The sequence below is a fragment of the Delphinus delphis genome, chromosome 16 (assembly GCF_949987515.2).
Source record: "Delphinus delphis chromosome 16, mDelDel1.2, whole genome shotgun sequence".
Taxonomy (NCBI): domain Eukaryota; kingdom Metazoa; phylum Chordata; class Mammalia; order Artiodactyla; family Delphinidae; genus Delphinus; species Delphinus delphis.
In genome coordinates, this window is record NC_082698.1 from 53,827,898 (window position 1) to 53,834,179 (window position 6,282).

The 6,282-nt window shown below is 49.7% G+C and overlaps 1 protein-coding gene across 1 annotated transcript in view; it reads right to left on the reverse strand.

Annotated features, from left to right (window-relative positions):
* The window catches only part of ANXA11 (annexin A11), a 41,128-nt gene extending 36,012 nt beyond the window's left edge, over positions 1 to 5,116 (reverse strand). The window contains exon 1 of the mRNA XM_060034707.1: positions 4,913 to 5,116. The gene's annotated coding sequence lies outside the window, so the exon portion shown is untranslated. The remainder of the gene's footprint in view (positions 1 to 4,912) is intronic.
* Positions 5,117 to 6,282: the final 1,166 nt, after the last annotated feature.

The window sequence follows — 6,282 nt, forward strand, 5'->3', positions numbered from 1 at the left end:
TACTAATTTTAGGACTGTAAAGAAGAAGGGATTCTCCCAGACTCTTGGCGATATATGCTCCTAAAAGAGTTAATACAGAATTTAAGGTCAAAGGCCAAAAGCATTGAATAAGCAAAAGACAAAAGGTACAATCCACAAAGGTAAGCTTGATAAACCTGTATACACCAAACATGCATGCCAAATTCATAAATCCAAGACAAATATAAGTTGAGCTTGACTCAGAAAAAAGATTCAATAAGCAGGGATGCAGAGGGCAACCTCAAGATCACAGATATATCTGAAGTCTGTATCCCACAGAGAGTACACGTCCATGAAACCTTTTCACATTGATTGTGTAGCTGGCCACAAAGAAAATCTTAATACAGTCCAACAAGAGATTTTGCTGAGCACATTCACTCAATAAAACTAGCAGTCAACATTAAAATATGAACATATACCCCCCACAAAACTTACTCAAAAATTCAGGACGTTGCCTTCTAAAAAATTCTTGGATCAAAACTGATCTACAGAGTACTAGAAAGCAATGGAAAGGTGAGCATTTCATACAAAGGCCCATTGGCTAGAGTTGTACTCAGAGGAAAACGCTGAGCTTTATATACTTTTTTAATTAAAATAAAACACTAAAAATAAATGAACCAATTTAGATGTTAAAAGTAGAGCAACAGGGCTTCCCTGGTGGCGCAGTGGTTGGGGGTCTGCCTGCCGATGCGGGGCACGCAGGTTCGTGCCCCGGTCCGGGAGGATCCCACATGCCGCGGAGTGGCTGGGCCCGTGAGCCACGGCCGCTGAGCCTGCGCGTCAGGAGCCTGTGCTCTGCAGCGGGAGAGGTCACAACAGTGAGAGGCCCGCGTACCACACAAAAAAATAATAAAAATAAATAAATAAAATAGAAGTAGAGCAACAAAATAAGCCAGAAGTAAAAAGAAATGAGTAACAATAAAGGTTGAAATGAATGACCAACAAACAGAAAAAAAAAGGTAGGAATAAAAAAAATTATTTACAAATAATTTCCAAATTATATGACATACATTTTATGAGATATATATACATCTCCAGCATATCCAATTAGAATCCTATTCTTAATATCTAATGAAGACATTCTACATCACAAGGCCTGTAATCTGTCCCTGATTTGGAAAACTTAATATCATAAAAATGTGAACTCTTCCTTATAAATAAAACATTCAGTGACATTCCAAACAGGATTTTATAGATTGTTTACTCCAACACCATTTCAAACTATAAAAACAGTCAACAGTCTCCATACCCAGCAATGGGGGAAAGGTTGAATAAATTACTTTACATCTATACTACAGAACAGGCAGGGGACAACCTAGGGCGGGTAGGGGTGGCCTCTGCTTTTGTGCTCCCAGCACAGGGCTAGGCAAACAGTGGATACTCACTAACACTGAGTTCAATAGAAATATCCCTTGTCACCCGCTTCCTAAAATAGCCGTGACCTTTTAGGTGGACACAGCAAGCTGATGTCTGCTATCACCAGCCCCCCACATACACACCTTTTCCCCCAGGGATGCCACTCCCCAGGCTTAATCTGCCATATACTCCCTCTGGCTCCCTGTTATCAGCCTCTGAGTTTCTCCTCGTCCCTCACGCTGTCCTCTAAGCCAGTCTCTCCCCAGCTACAGCTGTAAGAGGCTGGGGGCTCCTGACTTCCCTCTCAATTTCAGGAGTGATTCCTCCCCCTTTTTTTCTGCTAAGGCAGTGGGACCTTCAGGAGCACAAGCCCCTGGAAGACTAGACACTCAGAGATCACAGAACCAGGAGTCAGCTACCTGCCATCTGCACACTCCACCCCCAGCTTCAAGATTCCTCGCAGGCACACAACGAAGATATCAACACTGCCATTACCACCCCCTAACTGATCTCAAACCCCTTTTGCAAACATCACCTCACCAGATTGTGCAAACCACCACATGAGGTAGGCATTTTACCACCCAGAACTCTGGGACTCTGTGTGGCTATGTGGCTTGTCCCAGGATACCAAGCACGGATGAGAACTCTGTCTCCTCACCCCTCCATTGGCCTCACCTGTTACTTTCTCACATCAGGAGCAAAGCCAGCTGTGGTTCAAGTCATTGTACATGTTGCACTGTCAGGATTCTCCCAAATACAAACCACCACGTGAAATCAGACCTTTATTTCATGGGGTACCCGGGCTCAGGGTCAGTAGGCTTAATATGGTATGGTTTCAGGGTTATTAGAAAGCGCCATGAATTTCACAACTCCTTTTAAAAATGCAAATTCCCAACAAGGAAACTTTGGTGTCTTCATTTCCCCTAAGAGCTTTTCTATTTAGGTAGCCCTCAGATTCCTGATGTTCTGCAGGCAATGGGCTCACAGGGTGCTGAGGAGAAAAACTCAGAGAAACCTGAGTCTGTTTGCTTGGCTGTGATTGTAAAATACACCTATACACAGAATCTTCCTCCAGTGGTCCCCATGGGGCAAGTATCAGGGACTTGCTTCAGGCTTAGCGGGAGGGAAAAGACGGCAGCTGAGAAGAGGAAGGAGCAGGAAGGAAGGGGAGCTCCACAAAGACCCTGGGTCCTCTGAACATCCAGCACTCGGCACAGATTTCATTTCTACATTCACCTCCTGCCCACACAGGGTTTCCCCTCCCCGCCCAAGTGAATTCCCAAGAAAAACCCACACTCACCTATTCTGGCTCAATTCTCACTCCTACCACCTCAAACTACCCATCCTCCCAAAATCACGTGGCCAAGGCATCACTAATGGATCTTAGGTGCAGCAATCCAGGATGAGCCCTGACTACCATCCTTGCCCTGGAGACATAAAGGAGTCCAAGGCGACTCCCACTTGGCCTCTCAGCCAGTTCCTAGGCCCACCTCTCAGTCTGGACTCACTTCCATCTCACTCTCCCAAGTTGTTGGGTTTTTTTGGCCTATCCAAATTCAGCTTCCAAAGTCAAACATTTTAAGAACAGGGAAACTTTACTTCCCTGGCCTGCCTCTTTCACTTAGCTAATATCTACTGAGTACCGACATTCAGCAAGGTCCCTTCTGGATGCTGTGAGACCAAGAGACGAGTGAGAAATACCCCCCACCCTCCAGACACAGAAGACGGGGCAGAGAGAAGACTTGTGGCCATATAATTATTACTCCAAGGCGAGTTTTGAGAAGTGATACCAAAAGAGTGGAGGAGGGCTGCATGGGCTCACAGCATGTCTTGTCCCTTCCTGCTCCAGGCACCTGGATGGCTCCCAGGAGGGTGGTGAATAACACGCAGAACTGGGAGAAGGAGGGCAGAACAGCATGAGCTATGACAGAGGAACAGGTCAGAAGGAGAGTAATTCAACTCGGCCCTTCAGGGCATGAAGGGAGTGATAGCTATTGTTATTATTACTGTTGACTCTTCCAGATGATTACTCATGCGCCAGGCCCTGCTGTAAGCTTTACGTCTATCCTGCGACACAGGGGTATGGTGCACCAGTCACCACCTGTTCAGATCAGTGCCTGAGCTGTATGGTTATTAAGTATATTAACTCATTTAATCCTCACCATAACCCTGTGAGGTAGGTATTATTACTACCCCCACTTTAAAGTTGAGGAAATGAAGGCATAGAGACCAGTAAGAGGTGAGATTTGGGAGGGATGCAGGAGCCCAAGGTAGTGAGCACCCCACGCCAGGGCAACAAATAGCCCTGGCACCTCACCTGGCCTCTCCTGGCAGGGAACACCCAGTAGCATGAAGAGTGCCTTGAGGGAAGGGGCCCTGTTAATCCTCCTGGAATCCCCAACAACTGACTGAAACAAGGAAGGAATGGAGGAGTATAATGAGAGCCAGTCCGGGGTGGGGGGGAGCAAGATAGCACGCCCTACCTGTCCGGCTCCTGGACTCAGCCTGGCACTGCCCTGTAAACTTTTGTCCCTGCCGTGGGGCAGGGCAGAGGCTCACCCCTCACAGGGCCACTCCATGCCCAGGTCAAAGCAGCAGGGAGCAAAGTGACGGCAGGGAGGGAAGGCAGAGCGGCGGGCTACCACAGATCCCCCAGGTCTGTCCTAAAACACCCAATCTCCGAAGAAAGGTCACTGATTAGAGGGGCAGGGACAGAAATGTGCCAGGCAAACTGTTCCCAGCTTGGGCTAGAACTGTCTAGCTTAGCTTCTCCCCAAAGTCGCAAGCTGATGAACTGCACAGCTCTCCTTCAGGCCAACAGATGCGTTTCTACATTTTTAAATCTTCAGGGGACTGGGTAGAGCCCAGCGGGAGGTAAAAGTCAAGAATCCCTCCCTGAAACTAGCTCAAGGTTGAAATGGAGGAAAGGCAGCGAAGGTAAACACACAGGTGAACACAGCACCTGGGATAGATCCCGCATTCTCTCAAACAGAGTGCCTTGCAAATCAACTCCAACTAGCAGCTCCCAGGAATTTCCATCTTTCCAGTTCCGGAGGAAAGTTCCTGAAGGCAGCCTCCTCTGCTAGCTCTCCTCAACATAAGCCCTTCCCAGAAGGGTACACACACTCCCGAGAACTCAACGGGGTCAGAGGGGCCGTGGCCACCGGCCATCCCCACACCAGCCAGTCGCCTTCTTGTCGCAGGTTCACCCGGTCCCAATCCGGCCCAGGCCCTGAGCCCCAGACTCCGGCGGAGCAGCACGATCACGTGGCCCTGGCCACTGTGAGCCCCGCCTGTGCACCCCCCACCCCACAGGGAGGGCTCCCCGCCGTTGACCGAGCTGGGCAGCCAGGCTGACTCAGCCCGTCCGGGACCAGCCCGACACCTGCCCCCTTACGGTTACACGCCGTGTAACCAGGAAGCCGCAGGGCCGGACCGGGAGGGGGCGAGGAACAGTCCGGGGCCTTCCGGCGGGGGCCGCGTAACCCTGCCACCGCCCCGTCCCTTGCCCCCAGCAGGCCGGGGAACCCTCACTCACCTAGCCACTGGCCACCGGGGTGGGGGACCGCGAGGGGCGAACGGGGACGCGGGCAGCAGCGGCTCTCTCTGCGGGCGTCCCAGGCGCGGCACCTCGGACCAGCCTCGAGTTATGTCCCACTCCCGCTCTCGGGGCTCGCTGGGCACTCGGGACCCGCGAGCTGCTCAGCAGTCAGGGAGGGTCTGGAGGAGGAGCCGTTGGGCGGAAAACTCCCCTCTCCCGCCGCCCCAACGCGCCCCGGGGCGGAGCCGCGTGCGCCAGGGCGGGGCGGGCCCTAGGGGCGTGGTCTGCGCTCGGCCCCGCCCCCAGGTTAGGGCTGCCCTGGGCCCGCAGGCTGCGAGCATCCTCCCCGAGCAGGGGAAGGAAGCTAAAGGGCTTTCTGTCGCGGGAGGAGGATACAGCAGTCGCCTGGAGGTAGGCGAGGAGCCAGTTCTCCCCACCGCCTCCCGCGACCGGTCCTGCCCTGCGCCGCACTCGTGGGGAGGGGATTTACCCAAGCCCCCTCCAGCCCAGTGTACCTTACTTAGTGACTGTGTACATTAAAAAGGTGACCCTCTCTACGTTAAAAAGGTGACATAACAGTATGGAAATGGAGATGGGGGTGGGAGAGTAGCTTTGTAGTGCAGAAACCGCGACCACCTACCTTAGCCAGGTGATCAAGGTCAACATCAAGAATGTTAAATCAACAGTGATAGTATGTACCGATTGTGGTCTTCCTCTCAAGTATACATAATCACAGTTTAATCGTGAGAAAAAGATGAGACAAATCCCAGTTCAGGGATATTTTACGGAAAACTTGACCAGTACTCCTCAAAATTGTCAAGGGCATCAAAACCAAGGAAAGTCTGAGACACACACTGTCACAGCCAAGAGAAGCCTGAGGAGATGCGAAAACTAACTGTAACGTGGTATCCTGGATGGGATCCTGGAAAAAGGGCATTAGCTAAAAACTAAGGACATCTGAATAAAGTATGGAGTTTAATTAATAATAACGCATCAATATTGGCTCATTCGTTGTAGTAAAACACCATGCTAATAAAAGATAGTAATAGCAGAAACTGGAGTTTATGAGAACTCTATTTGAACTTTTTTGTAAATCTAAAACTATTCTAAAAAATAAAGTTTATTTTTTTGAAAAAAGGACACCTACGCAATATATGAATATATTTATTTATATTATATATTAAATAAATATTTTTAAAAAACAGATTCACTCTTCATTCCCCCAGCCCACTTTTAGGCTTGGCTTTCCTACATTACGTAGATGTACTGTCTACAAAACGGTGTTGCTGTATTTTTCTGCAACGCGCTTTTTTACTCACTAGATCTTGGAGGGTCTTTGCATGCAAGCGCACCTGGATCAACTTGGT